This window comes from Polypterus senegalus, chromosome 4 (genome assembly GCF_016835505.1).
Source record: "Polypterus senegalus isolate Bchr_013 chromosome 4, ASM1683550v1, whole genome shotgun sequence".
Lineage (NCBI taxonomy): Eukaryota > Metazoa > Chordata > Cladistia > Polypteriformes > Polypteridae > Polypterus > Polypterus senegalus.
In genome coordinates, this window is record NC_053157.1 from 154,793,943 (window position 1) to 154,816,829 (window position 22,887).

A 22,887-nucleotide genomic window follows, 5' to 3' on the forward strand; every position below is an offset into this window, starting at 1 on the left:
CATGGGTGGTAGCACCATCATGTAATGGGGGTGCTTCTCAGCGGCAGGGACAAGAAGATTAATCAGAACTGAAGGGATGATGAATAGAGCCAAACACAGAGAGGTCCTTGAAGAAGACCTGTACCAGAGTGCACTCACCCTGAGAATGAGGCAACTGTTCACCTTTCGGTTCAGTAATAACCCAAAGCTTACAACCAAGGCAATGCTATAGTAGCTTTAGGTTAAGTCTCTGAGGCCCAACCAAAGCTCAGACATAAACATCACAGAATATCTGTAGAGATTCCTGAAGAATTTACAGACATTTCCCTCCAATCTATCAGAGCTTGAGAGGATCTGCTAGGAAGAATGTTATAAACTACCCACATCCCAGAGTGCAAAGCTTGTAGAGTTACCCTAGAAGAAATTTTCAATAAATTTACTGACACTTCTGAAGACATTTTCATTTTGTCATTATGGGTTATAGATTGTAGGTTGATGGGTAAAAAAGACAAATTTATCCATTTAAATTTTATGTAAAAGTAGCTGATTACCCAGTGGCTTCGCTCACTGAGTGCAAGGGAAAAAAATAAAATGTAGTATATAAATTATTAAACAGTAAAACATTAACATGTAAGAAGTAAAGATACATTGAGCAGTACTGGAGTGCTTTCGGGTAAAGTACATTTTAAAGGCACTATAACACGACAGGTAAGCAGCACTAACAGCAGCTTAAATTTATTTGGATCATCTCTCAGTAGCAGATCCCTTGTGAAAGGCGCTACACGACTGCTGTGGTATAGAAATTACATTTTCTATGTGATCCTGCAAATTTCTGCCTGACAACCTTGCACTATGTGCCTGTGATTTAAGAGAAAAATTATTCTGAGGAATGTGGACGCTGCCGTTCCATGCTTAACAGGCAAAAGGTCTAAACAATTCCCAAGTCCAAAACTTAACATGAAGAGGTCGGTACATCTTCTTAGATGTAAACCCTCCATTTTCTTAAAAGAATTCATCACAAAAGCAACCTTGAATGTTGTGGGATTTTAGTGACCTGAACTCAAGGGACAGTAAGTAGTCGTGCAGTGCAATTTACAAAGAGAGTTTTGCTTCGATGGCGCCGATCACACTCATTCGCAAAGATTTCCACTCTCCCAGGAGCCAACGGGGCACTCGAAGTGTCACAACCAGTGCGAGAAGAGAGGACACCGCCCAAAACTGCGAAGCTCTCGACCCGGCGGAGCAGCCCGACATTCTGCGCCTCCGTGCGTCCACTTTGTTCTCGCGACACCTCGCCACTGAAGGCAGTGTCACCTTCACATTGTTTACAGCTCAGCGCAGTTAAAAAGTAGAAAGACACAAAGCTGTTTTCCTCATCTCTTCTACTATTAAGTACTGTCAATTAAAAAACAAGTTATAATGTGGCAGTTTCCGCGACAGTCACGTGGACGAATAAATAAAAGTTCTCTGTTAGAATGTGCCTGGCGGCAGACAGCTCAGCGCTGCAGTCTAGAAAGGAGGGCTGGGAGAGAGCGACGCAGGGTGCACTTCTATGGGATAGATCGCCATGTTTGTGTTTACTTCTTTTAAATATCAGTAAAATAACTCTCACACAAATAATAACAATTTTTAAAGACGATATAAAAATGGCGTCCACAAATGAATTGATTAGTTCCTGTATTATAATATGTTCTGTGGTCATACGTAATTTATGTTTCGCGTGGTCATACGTAATTTCCGTTTCAAACGCGAGTTTTATATACAGTATATAGATATGTGCAAAATTTGCAGGGATCTGAATACTTTCTGAACCAACTACACACACACACACATACTGTATGTATATATATATATATATATATATATATATATATATATATATATATATATATATATTTATCTATACTAATAAAAGTCAAAGCCGTCACTCACTGACTCACTCACTCACTCACTCACTCATCACTAATTCTCCAGCTTCCTGTGTAGTTAGAAGACTGAAATTTGGCAGGCTTATTCCTTACAGCGTACTTACAAAAGTTAAACAGGTTTCATTTCGAAATTCTACACGTAACGGTCATAACGGTCGATAATGGTCGACAACGTCCGCCATGTTGAACTTTCCTATTCATGGCCCCATATTCACGAAATTTGGTAGGTGGCTTCCCTGCGCTAACCGAAACCAATGTACGTACCTATTTTGGTGGTATGACGCCACTGTCAGCCCCCATACTGAGCTTTCCAACGTCACTAATTCTCCAACTTCCCGTGTAGGTAGAAGGCTGAAATTTGGTACTTATTTCGGTGGTATGATGCCACTGTTGGCCGCCATATTGAACTTTTCAACGGTCTTTGTTACTTATGGGACCATCTTCAAGAAATTTGGTACGTGGGTTCCCAACGTTAACTGAATTCTACTTACGTACATATATACGTCCATAGCCTGCACCTGGGTCACCGTGTGGGGTGACGTTGTGTTCCCCATCCCAACGCCTCCCACGTTGTTGGCTGCCTGCCTATATAAGGCCGTCCGTCGCTCCAGTCTCTACATTCCCTTCCTTGCTTTGCCACGGGATTCACGTCTCCCTGCTAATAACTACAGCCTTTTTATTTAATCCACGGCTTCTCCGCTGTTTTATTGTTCATTTATTACGATTATAGTTATTGTGTAGGTATTTTAGACTTACTTCACATTGTTCAGGCACCCATTTCCTTTATCATTCCAACCATACCCCCATAAACATGTCTATCAAGTTATTCACCATCGATCAAAGAACTGTCACTTACCGAGTGGTTTCCATGCCCAGAGGTGGCACCTACCTTTTCCATTCTCTTTGTTACATATTGCACGGCCATATCAGGCTCACTCTTGATATCCGGAGGAACATTGTGTCTTATGTATTGAATGACTGGGACAGGTTCAAGGTGTGGACTGATGACAGTACAGGAGATAATTATTCTACACAGGAGCACTAGAAGAGTGAAATGCTTAAGCCCTTCACCTACAGTGGTGTGAAAAACTATTTACCCCCTTCCTGATTTCTTATACTTTTGCATGTTTGTCACACAAAATGTATCTGATCATCAAACACATTTAACCATTATTCAAATATAACACAAGTAAACACAAAATGCAGTTTTTAAATGATGGTTTTTATTATTTAGGGAGAAAAAAAATCCAAACCTATATGGCCCTGTGTGAAAAAGTAATTGCCCCCTGAACCTAATAACTGGTTGGGCCACCCTTAGCAGCAATAACTGCAATCAAGCGTTTGCGATAACTTGCAATGAGTCCTTTACAGCGCTCTGGAGGAATTTTGGCCCACTCATCTTTGCAGAAATGTTGTAATTCAGCTTTATTTGAGGGTTTTCTAGCATGAACTGCCTTTTTAAGGTCATGCCATAGCATCTCAATTGGATTCAGGTCAGGACTTTGACTAGGCCACTGCAAAGTCTTCATTTTGTTTTTCTTCAGCCATTCAGAGGTGGATTTGCTGGTGTGTTTTGGGTCATTGTCCTGTTGCAGCACCCAAGATCGCTTCAGCTTGAGTTGACGAACAGATGGCCGGACATTCTCCTTCAGGATTTTTTCGTAGACAGTCGAATTCATGGTTCCATCTATCACAGCAAGCCTTCCAGGTCCTGAAGCAGCAAAACATCCCCAGACCATCACACTACCACCACCATATATTACTGTTGGTATGATGTTCTTTTTCTGAAATGCTGTGTTCCTTTTATGCCAGATGTAACGGGACATTTGCCTTCCAAAAAGTTTAACTTTTGTCTCATCAGTCCACAAGGTATTTTCCCAAAAGTCTTGGCAATCATTGAGATGTTTCTTAGCAAAATTGAGACGAGCCCTAATGTTCTTTTGCTTAACAGTGGTTTGCGTCTTCGAAATCTGCCATGCAGGCTGTTTTTGCCCAGTCTCTTTCTTATGGTGGAGTTGTGAACACTGACCTTAATTGAGGCAAGTGAGGCCTGCAGTTCTTTAGACGTTGTCCTGGGGTGTTTTATGAGCTCTCGGATGAGTCGTCTCTGCGCTCTTGGGGTAATTTTGGTCGGCCGGCCACTCCTGGGAAGGTTCACCACTGTTCCATGTTTTTGCCATTTGTGGATAATGGCTCTCACTGTGGTTCGCTGGAGTCCCAAAGCTTTAGAAATGGCTTTATAACCTTTACCAGACTGATAGATCTCAATTACTTCTGCTCTCATTTGTTCCTGAATTTCTTTGGATCTTGGCATGATGTCTAGCTTTTGAGGTGCTTTTGGTCTACTTCTCTGTGTCAGGCAGCTCCTATTTAAGTGATTTCTTGATTGAAACAGGTGTGGCAGTAATCAGGCCTGGGGGTGGCTACGGAAATTGAACTCAGGTGTGATACACCACAGTTAGGTGATTTTTAAAAGGGGCAATTACTTTTCACACAGGGCCATGTAGGTTTGGATTTTTTCTCCTAAATAATAAAAACCATCATTTAAAAACTGCATTTTGTGTTTACTTGTGTTATATTTGACTAATGGTTAAATGTGTTTGATGATCAGAAACATTTTGTGTGACAAACATGCAAAAGAATAAGAAATCAGGAAGGGGGCAAATAGTTTTTCACACCACTGTATGCATCTGCATGTGAGTTGATGGCTGCTGGTGAATTGTTCGGTTGTCGCTTTCAAGTGTACTGAAATGGCCAAATATTTTACACCTTTTGACAACCGCCAATGCCTCTTAAACATCTGAGATTAACAGGTGATGATTTCAGTAGTGGACACTTTGATGTTTATGAATGTTTAAACTCTCAAAAGCTGGATGTGAAGTTATCGATGAAACCGGTTGTATACTTACAACGCTTGACAGATGCCAAATGTCTCTTCAACACAAGTCCTACAAATACTGTCGTAATTGAAACAAACCATGAAACTCAAACCGATTATGACAGCAGCAATCCAAGCTGTGAGATTTGAAACAAGATTACTGTTCACATGGCCAACTGTAAGTTGCATGCTCAAGAGTAAGTTCAGCGCACAGCTTGGTCATATTACAACTGGAGGGCCGAACTCACAATGTGGTATACAAAGAGATCCTTAACAAATAATTATTGGTATATTTTCCCTCAGTTTAAAAAGGTTTAATTTTCTTCTTAATAAAAATTTTATGGCAGTACTTTGCCGTTGCGAATCGCGGGTATTTTGCTAGTATATATATATATATATATATATATATATATATATATATATATATATAGTGAAAAAGATGAGGCAGTAGACGTAAATACTGAAAAAACTGCAGGGCAGAAAGGAAACATGTCTACAGAACGGAGTTCAAAACAGAAGTAAACCAACAGGGTGAGTCTGGTCTATATAAAAGGATGAAACAGTGAAAATATATGGACGCTAGGGGTCACTGTTTCCCCTTTTTAACCCCAACAAACAGACACATGGCATAGGCTAAAAACACCAAGAAGTTATTAAATTTCTTCCATTTTCTTTAAAGTGCCCACAAGCACCACAGCCAGAAATAAATAGGCAAGTAATCAGTAAATAGCACAATACAATTCTCTTTTTCCTCCACCACACCTCCCAGCAAGCTCTGTCCTCCACCTCCCGACTCTGGCTCTTCTGCTGGGTTTCCAATAGTCCTTTAAATAGTCCTTGACCCACAAGTGCTTTTGTTCTTCTGATCATGTGACATGTCTACACTTTCGGGTCAGATGGAAAACTTCTTCTTCAGCCTGGCAGTACTTCAGGGCTACTGTTCTTGTGATTTGATTGTACTTCTATATAAAAAATAGAGGCCCTGTTATGTTTCTGCAGCGTCCCCTGGTGGCACCCACAGCAACCAGTAGGGTTGTGATACCAAATTCCAAAGTCCATAATGCCCTGCAGGAGTCCGGGGCAACATTATACTGTAGGGATGCTGTCATCTATTGTCTTGGGTCTCAAATTAGTTGCCTTCCCACATCCTTTCACTCTTGGTGCGTCCCAGCCAAGTTGAACTGTTGGCTGTCCCTCACAACAGGAAGAAGTGGGATCAGGGAGGCTAGAATAGGAAGTGATGCCTTCAGTAGGGTTCTGGATGCTGGAGGTGATGTCATCATAGAGTGCCAGAAGTGACGTCATCAGTGAGTGGGTCAAAGGTGATGTCATTGGCGGGGGGCAAAATCTTCACTTGGTCTGCAGAGGGACAAAAGGAGAGAGGATCAGATGACAGTACTAACCCCTGGTCCGTCTGAGGAATTACCACTATTTGAGCCCATAAACTGTCTCCCATGCACACGTTAGATATCGATATATCGACAGATATAAGTTGAAAATAAGACAAACTTGACAACAGTCCAGAAGAACGCCGGTTGGACAGCCCCATATTAATTTAACAAACAAATATAAATTTTAACAAAAGAAACAAGCACTCGAGGATGCAACAACTGAAATAGTAGCAATTTCCTTGAAAACAAAGCCTTGAAACGGATCTCTTTTAAGGGAAAAGTTAGGCTTTGGGGTGCTCTGCACTGTTTGTTGCTCTGGTTCAAGAAGTGACACCACCTTTCGGAGATGTCCACTTTTTATACTGTTCAGGCTTCTCTGTCTTAACTGCCATCATAGGGCATCTTCTTGGCACTGTGAGGAAAGCAAAATGAGACAAGACCTTAGCTGCAGCAGCACCCCATTTCATCCAAGTAGCATATTGCATACCTCAGATGAGCCTGGAAGGTGATCCGCTGAGGTGCTTGCATGACTATATATCAAATTCTTAGAAGTTTCTATATAGTCTGCCAAACTCTTTATAGATTTGTTTGCCAATTGAGTTTGATGGATGGTTAGGGTGTAATTCGACTCTATGTAAAACTCTTCTGCATAAACTTTAAAGATAAGATCTGGGAGAGGATTTCTGGAGTAAAGTCTGTCAGGTTCAAGTGGCTTAAGCGTCATACTATCCATGAATAGTACAAGAGAACATTCCCCAGAAACACAGTGCTACATACTGTATGAACAATTAATACGCCAGTAACATAAACAGAGGACAAGTGCAAGACAAGTAAGAACTCTGTTCTACTATACTATAATAGATACACAAATAAATAAGTGAAGGTAAATGAATAGACAGCAATAAATTGAAATAAATAGTAATAAATACATTAAAGATAACAACAACTAAGCATAAAAAACAACAGTGGTAACAGTAGCATTCTTCCATCTTCTGAATCCACTTAATCCAGCAAAATGAAAGAACCTATCCTGGGAGCCGATCTGTTAATTCAAGGTAGTAAGCAGCCCAGGTCGGTCAATTCAGATTTCATCACTCAATTCAAGAAACACATTGTGTATTCAAGTTTGGAAAGAAAACAGAGGTACTTTGATATAATCCATACAGAAACATGGGGAATGCGCAAACTTCACGCAAACAAGGAAAAATCCAGCCTCACTGAAAATTCTTTTGTTTTTTTTGTTCTTTGTCCTTTTTTTGTTTATTGTGACCAGTTTTTAACAACCATTATAGAAACCATTGTTATTTATAAATAAGACAAGAATCAGTGTGAAGAAAGGGCCACGTGTTAGGGAAATATAAAAAGACAATACAAGCCCCAACAGGACAAAGCAGTTTAGAAAATGAGATGAGATGAGGGATGAGGTATGTAGGGAGAGAGAGAGAAACAGAAGGAGAGGCAATGTTTGATGGTGTATCGATTGTTCATCTTTGTGTGAAAAATATATTCATTAAAGAACACGAAAGAACTGGTCGACTCAGCCAGTTACTGCTGCATCAGGCACACACATTAACTTTGATTGCTCTAACTCAAGAGGAAGGGGAATAAAAATTGCAGTTGATACTCCTTTCAATATGGCACCAGATGCATTAATTACATTCTGCTGCACATTGAGTTATTACATCGGTCACCTGTGCCTTTCTGATTTGTGCGAACACCTGTGCTCTATTGATATCTGTTATTCCACTAAAGTATGATGAATACGGGCCAGATGGTGGCTCCAGCAGGATATAATTCACAGAGCATTCCCCTGCCTTCCACAGAACTCTGTGAAGGAATCCTGAATGTCACACCAAGTCTCAAAATAGCTTTCAGGCCTTCTCTACTTGCAACTTTCAAAGCAAGACTGACAGCAGGCCAAATGGCAGACAGATCTAAGAGCACGCAAATGGGCAATGCCAACTGTTCCTCTGGCTCCTCATAGCTCGCTTCCATTCGAGTCCACAGGGTGTTGTCCTTGGTGACGTGCAGGTAAGCTAAGAGAAGACTGCAGGAGTTCCTACTATTGGAAGGTTAAGAAGATTTAATTAGGCTTGCTTCTATCTCCTTGTATTATACATTGTGTATAATAATTTTAAAACAATGGGCAATTCTTTCATATATCCAAAGATAAGGAAGTACAATCTTATTAGCTAAAAAAATATTTATGTTCTCTGTTCCATTGCATTACACTAGAAAAGTTGCCAGAGGCATGTTAAATACATATAAGGTTGCTATAAAAGTTAACAAAGATGAGAAAAAAATAAAGCGGCAAACATTAGCATGGCCATGTGCACAGTTGTTTTAAAATATAAATTGATCTTTAACAGAGAACATTTTTATCAGTATTTTATCCTAATATGCCTTGAAAAAGCATCCGTCCCCTTTGATGTTTGTCCTGTTTTGTCGCATTACATTCTAGAATTAAAATGTATTTTCATTTGGATTTTATGTAATGGACTTAACAATAAAGTCCAAATTGTTGAAGTGTAATGAAAATAAAAACTTTGTGTATATAAAATTTCTCTGTTGTACAAATAAAATCCAACGTCTGTCTGCCTGTGTGTCTGTCCGCTTTTCATGAGAGAACTACTTAACAGATTTAGATTTTGTGGGTTTTACGTAAACATTCTGGTTGATTTTGAGACTCCTCTCATCACACTAAGTATCATAGTTTGTTTGCGGCACCGATTTATTTATGTGAATCTGAGAGAGACACAGCGGGCTAAGGGGAGGGGGTGGTGGTTCCGCAGGAATAGGGAGCCGGGCGGGGCCATCATCACTCACGCACCAGCCTCCATTCAAGTCGCTCTACCTCTCGCCACGTGTTGGAGCGCACCTTGCCTCCACTTAGTTAGCTAATCCTGTTAGTTCAGCAGAGTTTATCATCTAGAGATTGTTAAAGAGTAACGTTTGACATTTTTGAGAGAGAGATCACAGCTATGTGTGTTTTAGAGGGTACCTGCTTATTGGCAGAGATATCACAGCCACGTGCTCTCCCATCAGAGCTGAGCATGATCAGATACAGTGGCAATGTTTGACATTGGAGCGTACCTACCTTCCGCTTGGCCAGAAATACCTTGCCAACTTTTTTCATTTTTGGCAAAGAGATCACAGCTATATTCTCACCCCTGATAGCAAAAACAAAAATAATGCATATCAGGAGGTCCTTGGATATGAAAGCTATCAATATAAATTCTTCTCAATGCAAATTATTACTTTTTATTTTTATATTAATTTTTAAACTTGTCCTGTTTCACTACTAAATGGGCAGAGCCACAGTGGACAGCTAGTATATATAAATATATAATATATATATATATATATATATATATATATATATATATATATATATATATATATATATATATATATAGTTTTGAGTGCATACAGTATGTATTGGCATGAAATCCTTAAACAAGATCTGGTTCAACCAATTAACTTCAGAACTCATATAACTAGTTGATTAGGGTCAACCTGTGTGCCATCAAAGTGTCACATGATCTGTCACATGATGCCTGTATAAATAGACCTGTTCTGAATTGCCTCTAATTCTGCAACACCACTAAGCAAGCAATATGAAGACCAAGGCTCTTTCCAAACAGATCAGAGACAAAGTTGTATTATAAAAAACATATCCCAGACTTTGAATATCCCACAGAGAACTATTAAATCTATTATAAAAAAACGGATAAAATTTGGAAACACTACAAACAAGAGAAGGCCGTCCACTAAAACTCACAGACCAAGCAAAGAGGACATTAATTAGAGATGCAACAAAGACACCAAGAATAACAACAGCAGCTGCAAAAATACACAGCGGAAATAAGGAGTATTTGTCTATAAGTCCAGTTTTAAGCTGCACAATCCACAAAGTAGAGCTTTATGGAAGAGTGGCCAGAAAAAAATCAATCGTTTAAAGTAAAAAATAAGAAAACACATTTGGAGTTTGCCCAATAGTGTGTGGCGGACTTCCCAAACACATGAAAGAAGGTTCTCTAGTCAGATGAGTCTAAAATGTAACTTTTTGAGAAACACTTCCAATCACCTAGAGAACACCATTCCCTTAGTGAATTGTGGTGATGGCACCATCATGCTATGGGGAAAGGAAAACTGGTCAGGATTGAAGGAAAAATGGATGGCATTAAATGCTTTACAGGGCAGTTCTTGAGCAAAACATGTTTCAGTCTACCAGAGATTTGAACCTGGAGCGAAGGTTCACTTTCCACAAGGGAAATGACCCTAATCATACTACTAAAGTTACACTAGAGTGGTTTAAAGAGAAACATCTAAATGTTTTGGAGTGGCCTACTCAAAGCTCAGAAATCAGTCAAATTGAGAATCTGTAGCATGATTTGAAGATCGCTATACACCAATGCAGCCCATCTAATTTGAATGGAATTGGAGCAGTTTAGCCATGAAGAATAAGCTTCATGTGCTAAGCTAATAGAGAGAGACTTGCAGCTAGAATTGCAGCAAATGATGGGTCTACAAAGTATTGACTTTGGGGGGTGAACACCTAGGATTTTTTTTGTCTTAATTATTGTTCGTGTCACAATAAATAATATTTTGCACCTTCAAAGTGGTAGGCATGGTGTGTGAATCAAATGGTGCTTACACCTAAAAAAGCCATTTTAATTCCAGGTTGTAATGAGACATAACAGGAGAGCCACAGAGGGGGATGAATATTTTCACATGGCTCTGTATTCAAGAGCAGCTATGAGACAACACTAGTATACAATTCATTCTATTTTTGAATAGCACCCTTCACTAGTACAAGTGCAGAGCACTTTGAAAAGTTCTTAGGAAAATTACAAGTGTAGATTTTACAAATGATTAAATACTGAATTGGCATGTCATATCCTAACCTGCTTACTCCAGACCAGGGTTGGAGCATATCTCAGCCAGCATAGTTAGCAAGATAGGAAAAAACCTTGGACAATGTGAACACACACACACACCCAAACACCAAACACACTATAGAGCCAATTCAGTACTAAATACTGAATTAGCACACATAAAGACATAGATTTGGCAAAACCAACAGAAAACAAAGTACAGACTGACTAAAATACAATCAACAATGTCTTGTCCATTAATGGATTGTTGAACGACTGTATGACGAGTTGGCAATGTTGTCAGCACAGTTGGGACTTGGGTAAGTTCTGAGGGGATAAGCCTGGTCCATCCATTAATTTCCCAAACCATTTATTGTAAGGTCAGTGCTGTGCAGAACTTGAACTCACAACCTCTCCCACAATCCCTCATACTGAGCAATGTAAAACTACCAATTCACCTAATCTGAGCATATTTCAGATCAAATTTCAAATTCAAATCAAATTTATTTATGAAACACATTTAAAACAGCACAACAGCTGCACCAAATTACTATTAAAAAGTAAAATAAAATTAAAACTGTGATATAAAAACACTTACTAAAACTTTACAAACAAAGCCAATACAATTTGGTCTCAAAAACCCTAAAGTTTCGAAGAACATAACGACTTTCAATCCAAAGCAAAGCAAAACTTTTATTCAGTGTCTCCAAAAGCCAGAGAAAATGGGATTTAAATGTCAAGACTGTGGAAGTTGGAGCAACCACTGAAAAAGCTCAATCACCTTTCTGTATGAGGCAAGAACATGGCACTGGTAAGAGAAATTGGAAAGAAGACCTCGGTGCCCTGAAGGAAGAATATTGGATGAGGAGATCTCAAATATATGTAGGAACCTGATTATTTAGTGCTTTAAAAACAAAAAAGAAACACTTTGAACATTATCCTGAACCTGATGGGCAAACAATGAATAGAGGCCAAGATAGTAGTGTGTTCCTTCTTGTGAGAACCTGTTAAGCTGCATTTTGACCTAGCTGAAGATGAGATAGGGAAGCCTGACTGACTCCAAGATATTATGGGTAGCTCTGTGGCTAAGAATCTGCGCTGGTATCTGGAAGCTTGATACTGTAGTTCAAATCCCATTATTGCTAGAAAGGGTTCTATTCTTTTGGGCCCTTGAGCAAAGGCCCTTAACCTGAAAATTGCTCCAGGGGCACATTACAATGGCTAACCCTGTGTTCTGCCCCCCAAGTGGTAATGCAAAAAAGCAATTTCCTCTTTGAGGAATAATAAAGTACAGTAAATCAAAAAAATCTGCTGGCAACAAAGGCATGAATAACAGTCTCCAGGTCTTTGAAAGATAAGAAGGGCTTGATTTTTGCCATGTTTCAGAGATGATAGTGTATCAGCAGTAATTAAATTTGCCTACAGCTTCCAGCAGCCCTAGCAGTATTACGCCATTAGGCAGATTCAGAGGGCACAAGGGTTGTTGGGAAGAAGAATGATTAAGTGGGCTATTTAAAACGGAACCAAAAAACATGCCAAAGGGATCGAGATCAATAGTCTGTATTTGTCTCTGTGCATCACACACACTATTGGATTATGACTTCATCTACCACAGATTACAGTTTCTTTGGAATAAATATCCTGTGTGTGTCTGTCCATGTGGTTTTGTTTTGTGTGGATATGACTTTGTCACATCTTAACACAGCATCAGGAACCTGGTAGGACAAAACTTTACATTTCTTTCAAAGGGCTGTTCATAGGGTTTTTCATTCCACACTATATCATTGTCTGCTTCTGCTATACTGAACTGTGTTGGACATTATTGTCAGTGTTAACTGTTTACTGAGTAGTGTCTGTTGTTTTGTTTGGTTTCATGTATATAGTGTATGTAAATAATTATTGGTGTCATGGAACTGGGGAAGGCTTTTGCCAACACGCTTTTCTGTAAGATTGTTTTTTTCTCTTCATTATTTGATTAATTTATATTTTACGTATTGATTCATTGAGCCGCTTATCAGTGTCAAGGCTAGGTGTGTTCCTGGGGTCCCCATAATAAAATAAACAAATCACTGTATTCAGATAAAGCATTTTTTGCAACAGCTATAACAGCAACTACTCTTAACCACAGCGTTTATCTGTTTGTCAAAAGAGGGGGAAGAATCAAAAATCACCCGTGGGTTTTTTTTATGTGTATTTTAAGGTAGGAGGAGATAGGGCCAAGGTTACCACATCTGTTAGCCATCCAGCATTTAAAATTCTTAAGGCAACCAAGCAGATTAGTTGTTAAATCCCTTTCATTTGGCTTCAGGGGTAGATACAACTGTGTGTCATCAGCACAGAAATAAAATGCAATATTATGATGTTCAACAACTGATCCTAGAGGCAGCATATATAGGGCAAAAGGTGTTGGGCCCAAAATGGACACTTGGGGAATGCCACAAAAGATAATAGCAGAAAAGGAGTAAAGAGTGATGCTGGAGACAGAAAAAAAATCTGTTACTATAATAAGATTTTAACCAGGCTAGAGCTGTGCTCTTAATGCCTACCAAATGCTCCAATTGATTTATCAGAATAGTATGGTCAGTTGTATTAAAATAGCACTTATATCAAGCAAAGTTAGACAGGCACAGTCCCCAGCATCAACTAAATGGAACAGATCATTTGTCACCCAAGCAGTACTCACAGCAAAGGCCACTTGGGCACAGGATAAAATCCACAGACAAAAAAAGTGACCAGGCTGACTTTTAAAGCCATCTTCTGGAAGATGTGCAGCAGGCAAAGCAAATGGTGGTCAAAAAGCAGGGTGATAGGTCAAGCATGAGAAATAGTGAATAAAAACTGAGAACTTTAAGACTGAGGGCTGGTGAGCGCTGACTTCGCTCCTGCAAATATCTCTTTAATTAGCTGTGAGCTACAGGTGAGAGGTTTGTTGCTAAGCAACCAAAACAAACCATTTACCATCACAGAGTGAAAATAAGCACCACTGGTTAAGGACATCAGTATTACAAATGTCAGATGCAAAGAGGAAAAAAAGATCATCTGTTTTGTAACCTTTCAAACATGAAAAGATACAAAAGACAAATATATATCCCATTCATAGAAGCGGACCTCTCATCATTTTGTAATTTGTAATGTGTGAAATCCAAGCATGACATTGCCTGTGTAGTCAGGAGCATTTATCACAATGGGCATATAACATCACCCAAGTGATGCAAAGCAAAAATGCTTTAGAAACCACTATGATGTTCATCCTTAGAAACAAGGATAATGGGAAACCAAAGGGTTAAAACATCACATGATTTAAAAACTGGTGCTGGCCAATCATGCCATTAAAAAGGTAACCAGAAAAGTAGAGATTGGATTCAGCAAAATCAGTCTGAGCCCACTTTCCATATTTCAGAGGTGATTGAATCCATAAGTACAGTATTTCATGCACATACTATATGTTGTGTTATTTTAGGCATTTTTTGAGCAACAAATGTTTCTTAAAAAATTGTTTTACCTTCTGTGTAAAATGTGTGCCTTACTTATGATGTACACATACTGGTATCAATGAGTGTGAATAAGTGCCCAGTGATTAATCAATGACCACCACCACCATTCAGAGCTGGTTGAACCTAATGTCAACACAATAGGCTCTGAACCTCATGACTGTGTACTGGAGTAAATGATTTAGAAAAATGAATTAGAAACCATAATGTCATTCCTTACTTGATGAATGATGAACTATGAAATATAGCATGCCACTCTTGAAATGCAAGAATGAGACAAACTGTAAATTTTTATTTGATTTTTGAGGCTGAAGGAAGCCCATGCAGATATTTTAAGTTATATATGTGGAGAGTAGGCAACTAGCATTGATCTCTGTTGCATAGCTCTTTGAAATGCAATCAATTAAAAGCATACCAAATGAGTACTAGGAACACCAAGTCGCCCCTTAGGCCCAATAATTTATTATTTATGCTGCTTTGTGTTATTAGAAGCCTTAAAAACATTCATGCTTAAGATCCCCTAAAGACAAATACTACCACCGAAGAAGAGACTTACCAATAAAAATGTAATAAACAATATACCAAACATAAATTGAAAAGCAAGGCAGCTGAGTGTTTAGAGATGTGTTTGCATCACAGTAGGGGAGCAGCAATTTAGAATGAGGGTATCAGTTGTTTTTTTTCCATTTTTTATTTCTGCTGATGCTACAAATAAAAGAAAACACTGTATGACAATACCAGGGCATTCTTATTGGATTTCTGATGCTGGCTTTCTCAGAACTTTGTGCACATGTTAATGTTTTTCAAATAAGAATATTTCAAGATCAGGTAATATTATTAAGAAATCCTTTAACCCCTACAATGATTTGGCTAAAAGTTTCAAATATTCTAAAGAATTACATAATTTACAATGCATTTCATGAAGGTCTAGCTTAAAAAGCTTTCCCTTGTATCAATTTTGTTTCTAAAAATCATTAAAACAGTCCTGATAATAAATGTGAAAACATATATTTTTCCTTTGTGTCCTCCACTACCATAACCTGTCGTCTATTGGGGAGGAGCGAAAGCTTTAGATTTGTCAAAACCTTCGATCTCTGGTTTTCGATGGACGTTTTAGGGCACCATGATGCCGAAAACATCAACATCTCAATGATTGGTGTGTGTCTGTCTGTCTGTGTGTCACAGATGACAATGTGCTGATTACTTTTTGACCCAAATCCTGCAAGAGAAAGAGACACACTACAGCAGCCCTCAAATACCATAATTCTGCAATTAATTATGATTACTTCTCATCAATTACTATCATAATGACCTATTTTATGATCAGAAACATTAGCAACAGAACAGTAAATAATTACTGAAATGTTATGCAATTGTATGGGTAACTTGGTTCCTAGAGCACAAGGCTTATATAGTTTTATAAATACTGTATATTAAGTGCATCATCTCATGCCTAGTAAGTATATAATTGCAAGTGACAGCAAAAATGTGCCTTGCCTCAAGTGGCATTATTTAGCATGCCAGCCCTATGTTCTAAAGATTTAAGAAAAGATTTAAGAGACTATGATCTTTGGCCCGTTGTACTCAAAGTCTTGTTTATTATGTGCTGATAAATGTTGTCATAAGCTATTATAAGTTAATATTCAGTTAATGACAGGAAAATGTTCTGTTTTTACTGATTGAAGGGGAGAGAAGGGGAAAATCATTACAGATTGTTAACTTACAGAAGCATGCACCAGGATTATTTTGAAGACACAAGATCAAAAGATAGAATGAGGCTTTTCTTAGTCAGAGACAAAACTGGGAAGGGGTTGAAGAATAGCAAGAGCCTAACTAAATCAGCAAACTAACTTATTTTTGTTGGAGAATGATTTGTGGCGAAAAACAGAGATAAAATTCCAGCACCAGACAAACAAAGATCAGATCCCAGAACAAAAAGGATCATAATGTAACACAGTGAAGCTTTGTTTTTAGAATACCAAAGTTAGGATAACAGTAGTGGTGAGTAAACCTTGTGAAGTTAGCTTCACCGTAAGTTTGGCGAAATCATGGAAATGTTCATAAAATTCACTGAACTTCATGAAATGCATTGAAATCAATGAAGAAGGAGGAAAGAAACTAGTTTTGAATGCATTATAATGGGGCAGTGGTCTTTAATGTGTCCCTCATTGCTAAGAAAATGTCTGCCATTTATTGTGGTCAAATCAGTGGTATAAAATGTGGCAGCAGTATTAACCACTCTGCCACCATGCTTCAAAAAACAAAAGACGCAGACGGAATGAATACCACAAACAAAATACATCAAACAGCCACAAATTAGCAATAAGTAAATAAAATATAGATCATTGCGCCCATAAGAGATCCAATCCTGGAGCACACATTGGCCATGCCACGAAGTGGTGACTTGGGACTAGCTTGTTCCATGGTTTGAAGTCATGGCTCTGGGCACAGCTGTGATATCTTTTCTATTTCTCATGTATCGTTTCAGATGCTTGTCACTTTCCTCTTCCAGCAAGAAGAAAGAAGCACCTTGCAAATAGTAGTAAATGTTTTGTTTTTGTTATTTCACAGTTTGTCTCATGTTTTTTGATGAGGGGAGCGGAAGGGATCCTTTAAGGCTTGTGATTGCATGCACAATTAGCCATGCGGTACTAACTGCAAGAGCACCAGGATCAGTGTTCATGATCCATTGTCTGTACACCTAATATTTTTATTATGGTCAGCGAATGTACCCAAAATAAAAATACTGCAAGTTTTTTTTTTGTTTTTTTTTTTTTAACACATGCCAGACAGAAATGTGGTAGGGGTTCTCAAACTTTGCGGATTCAGAGCCCATTTGTACCTTTTTAAATTCAATGACAACCCACATGCAACAACTGAAGAACGACCACGGGTGGAAGAGCAGGGATTCCTCTTGGTGAGATGAATGTGGTTAGAGAATATATGGTGCTGAAATTGCAAGCACTTCAGTGGATGCAAGTGTTGGGGTTTGGGGCTTGTTTTGATGCATTTCAGTAGTCAAAACAGCATCATTTTTTCCCTCATGTGCTTTTGATCCAGTATGGCCACATCCATTTCAGCAATAATCTTAAGTTCTGCACATGAAAACTTCAGTTCTGTGATGTCATTGTAGCTTCTTAACACATCATGGGACACTTGGAAAAAATGTTTGCCTAAGCTGGCTGTGCAGTGAATTTTCGGGAAAAAATTAGGTGAACAAGGTCACAGACAAATGCAGCATATTCAGTATGAAAAACAGTCAGTCAGTCAGTCAGTCAGTCATTATCCAACCCACTACATCCTAACTACAGGGTCACGGGGGTCTGCTGGAGCTAATCCCAGCCAACACAGGGTGCAAGACAGGAACCAAATCCTGGGCAGACGCCAGCCCACCGCAGGGCACACACACACACACCAAGCACACACAGGGGCAATTTAGGATCGCCAATGCACCTAACCTACATGTCTTGGACTGTGGGAGAAAACCAGAGCACCCAGAGGACACCCACGCAGTCATGGGGAGAACATGCAAACTCCATGCAGGGAGGACCCGAGTATGAAAAACATTTTGGCGAATTTCGCCAAACAAGACTACATAACAAGCATGTCACTTTGCATCTTAAATAGTTGACAAATGATATGTGAATTTGGTCAGATGACAGCAACTGGCCTAGCAATCGCTACACAATATAGCTGCCACCATAAGAAAACTCCACAAAACAGCAATGCAAAAGGAAAAAAGGCACAAACAAGGGAAATGAAGTGATGTCATGTTGTCATGATAAAAACGAGTAAATAGTGCAAAACTCAAAAAATAATTTAAAATAATGTATAGAAATGATGCAAAACCAAAACATAAGTTTCATGACAAAAGTAAATTTATGAAACTGAACCATAATTTAAAATTAATATTTGTGTCTCTGAAAAACAAGTATACATGACCTGTACTGACCCAAAAAAAAAATTATTTTTTGTCACTGTGTAGTAATACATTTTAGGGAAACATTGCTAATATTTCACTAAGAAATCCTCACAAACATATAACTAAAATAACAGTGATGGCATCATATAGATTTTCCTCATCATCTTCTTTCGGCTGCTCCCGTGAGGGGTTGCCACAGCAGATCATCTTCTTCCATATCTTTCTGTCCTCTGAATCTTGTTCTGTTACACCCATCACCTGCATGTTCTCTCTCACCACATCCATAAACCTTCGCTTAGGCCTTCCTCTTTTCCTCTTCCCTGACAGCTCTATCCTTAGCATCCTTCTTCCATTATACCCAGCATCTCTCCTCTGCACATGTCCAAACCAATGCAATCTCGCCTCTCTGACTTTGTCTCCCAACTGTCCAACTTGAGCTGACCCTCTAATGTCCTCATTTCTAATCCTCTCCATCATCACACCCAGCGCAAATCTTAGCATCTTTAACTCTGCCACCTCCAGCTCTGTCTCCTGCTTACTGGTCAGTGCCACCGTCCCCAACCCATATAACATAGCTGGTCTCACTACCATCCTGTAGACCTTTCCTTTCACTCTTGCTGATATCCGTCTGTCACAAATCACTCCTGACACTCTTCTCCACCCATTCCACCCTGCCTGCACTCTCTTTTTCACCTCTCTTCCACAATCCCCATTACTCTGTACCGTTGATCCCAAGTATTTAAACTCATCCACCTTTGCCAACTCTACTACTTGCATCCTCACCATTCCACTGACCTCCCTCTCATTTACACACATGTATTCTGTCTTGTTCCTACTGACCTTCATTCCTCTCCTCTCTAGAGCATACTGTATCTCCACCTCTCCAGGGTCTCCTCAACCTGCTCCCTACTATCGCTACAGATCACAATGTCATCAGCAAACATCATAGTCCACAGGGACTCCTGTCTAATCTCGTCTGTCAACCTGTCCATCACCATTGCAAATAAGAAAGGGCTCAGAGCCGATCCCTGATGTAATCCCACCTCCAACTTGAATACTCCTACTGCAGACCTCAGCACTGTCACACTTCCCTTGTACATATCCTGTACAACTCTTACATACTTCTTTGCCACTCCCGACTTCCCCATACAATACCACAGCTCCTCTCGAGGCACCCTGTCATATGCTTTCTCCAGGTCCTCAAAGACGCAATGCAACTCCTTCTGGCCTTCTCTAAACTCCTCCATCATCATCCTCAGAGCAAACATCGCATCTGTGGTGCTCTTTCTTGGCATGAAACCATACTGTTGCTCACTAATCATCACCTCACTTCTTAACCTAGTTTCCACTACTCTTTCCCATAACTTCACGCTGTGGCTCATCAATTTTATTCCCTTGTAGTTACTGCAGTCCTGCACATCCCCCTTATTCTTAAATATCAGCACCAGTTCACTTCTTCTCCACTCCTCAGGAATCCTCTCACTTTCCAAGATTCCATTAAACAATCTGGTTAAAAACTCCACTGCCATCTCTCCTAGACACCTCCATGCTTCCACAGGTATGTCATCTGGACCAACGGCCTTTCCATTTTTCATCCTCTTCGAAGCTGTCCTTACTTCTTCCTTGCTAATCCGTTGCACTTCCTGATTTACTATCTCCACATCATCCAGCCTCTTCTCTCTCTTGTTCTCTTCATTCATCAGCCTCTGTGGTGAAGCGGGTCCACAGCTCACGTCAAAAAGGACACTTTTTAAATAAATAATCGCTGTACTCGCAGCTTAGCGAGGGGGTGTGGTGTGTGTGTGGCCGAGCGGTTCCCTGGGAATTCGTGATGCAGGCGGTTCTCACTTAAGTGCACAGGTGAAGAATCGTCCGCATCCGTAATTGTTCCCAGGAGCTGCTGATTGCCACAGCTGATCCACGTCCGTGTGATAAATAGAAGCGCGGGGCGGCTAGGAGGGAGAGAGAAAAGAAAAAACAGAAGGAGGTTATGAGTGAGGAAGGCAGCAGGAAGCAGGAGGGAGAAAGTCAGTGTGTGTGTGTATGTGAGAGCAAGTGAGCGAAGGCTCGCGGAGGTATACAGGCAGCTGGGAGAGGTGAGCCCGAGTGCAGTGTTTGGCCGGCATCCAAGGGCCGACGGTAGTGGTCACTCCTGCTGAGCACTTCTTGGGAGTAGGAGTGACCAAGAGCAGGTTGGCTCGCTGTAGCTAAGGCAGCGGGTGTTGGAGATTTGGTGTAGAATCCCCAGTGTGAGCGTCCTGGATGTTGGGGGAAGAAAAGTCTCGGTCTGGCAGGGGTAACGAAGCCAGGGATCGGGAGGCCACCAGACCAGTGGAGTGAAGGTCAGCTGCAGGTAGGGTGGCTCCCCTGGTGCATAGCCTGGACGGTAGAAGCAGAGGAGTCACCAGTAGAAAGGCTGAATTTAAAAGATCAGCTTACAGCCGTTGTTTTAACCTCAGTTTTTAAAGGATTTCTTTATTGTTTTAACCTCCACTCATTGCTCATTTTATGGATTATTTATTTATTGACTTGAATTTAAAGCAGTGCACTATATATTTGCACACCTTGTTGTTGGTTGTTGATTTTAAATAAAAGCACTTTGCACTTTTTGCACCATCCCCTTGCTTCATTGTTGTGCCTCACTGCCTAGCTTATCGGTGACATTACCGACAGTGTCGGGTTCGAGGGCTCCCAGAAGCAAGATGGGAGCATGGAGCGAACCCACATCATCACAGCCTCTCAAAGTGCTCTTTCCATCTGCTCAACACACTCTCCTCGCTTGTGAGTACGCTTCCATCTTTATCCTTTATCACCCTAACCTGCTGCACATCTTTCCCAGCTCGGTTCCTCTGTCTAGAAAAGCGATAAATAGCACACAATAGGGACAATTTAGGATCGCCAATGCACCTAACCTGCATGTCTTTGGACTGTGGGAGGAAACCCACGCAGACATGGGGAGAACATACAAATTCCACACGGGGAGGACCCAGGAAGCAAACCCAGGTCTCCTTACTGCAAGGCAGCTGCACTACCACTGCGCCACCGTGCCACCCACAATAAAGGTTAACTAAATGAACAACTATTTATACTGCTATTGTCGAAAAAAGTGTGACAAAAACCTGGGAGTAATATCCTGTACCACGTTTCTCTTGCTAAGGCTTATTTTACACAAATGGAAGAATCCAAGTACACTCTTTGTATTTCCACAGGAAAGAGAATTTTCTATATTATCTTAAATTGAAAAAAAAAATTCTTTATGAGAATCTGTTGAAAACTTTTTCAGAACCTGGCAGGAACTCATTAATATACAGTAATTCTAAAGTAAACATGCAGGGTTTTTCCTGTTTGGTCAGATACACAGATCTATTTTAGATGGAGGTTTCTATGTGCATTGCTGTCTTTTTCTGTTTTTTTCATTGCTTTCAAAGGATATTATTGAACATGCTATGCCATTCTCAATTTTTGATTGATTTGTGCTCTGCTATATGCTTTATTTCCAAATAAAAGAGCAAGACTCAAGTTACTCCACTCCAAAAAAGAAAAAAGCAAATCATTGAATAACCATATCAATTATGCCACACATTCCCATTTAGTCAAATATTGGTGATAAAACATATACAGATGGCTTCAGTACAATTGTTAAGAGAACTAAACTCAAACATATCCACTCAACTTTTTTTTATTAGTCAAAAGTTATTTTTCTTAACCTAAGCATTTTATTTTAACTTAATGAAGTTAATTAATCAACACAAAGAGGACTTACCAAAAAGAAAAAGTTATTTCCAATGAAGTTCAGCTGTTCAGAGATAGTGGGTGTAATTAATAATCAAACAGTCATTTATACTGCATCAGCAGGAACAGTTAGGAATTTAAAAGACGTTCACCTTATATTTTGGATGACTGCACTTTTTATTTAATCTTAATATTAAATACTAGCCACGGTACCTGTCAATGACAGATAATAAAATCATTTAAAATGATTTACTATCTTTTGCCCTAAGTGTACTTTCAGCACCTTTGCTCTGTATTCACGTGTGTCTGAACCTCTCTTTACTGGCGGTCCGTCTCTCAAGTGCATCCTCATAAAGCCTGCTTCTCAGACTCTGTTATTATTTTCAAGGGTGTCTTTGTCGCCTCCTGTTCCATTTCATACTTGCCATCTTTGAAGTACTTTATAATTGCCATTTTGTGTGTCTCACACTTGCACTTCCTCTTTCATCAAGTCAGCAAACCCAAACTGACCAATCACACCAAAGCCCAACTGGGCAGTCAGATTGCTCTGAGGGACTTGACAAACAGTCCTTAGTGTTTTATTATATAGTACATCCTGTTATATAGGAGGCAAAGAAAATTTTTTGTGAAATGGGGCAGGCAACAAATTTGGCAATGTATCAAAACTAAAAATATCATAAATCAGCTTC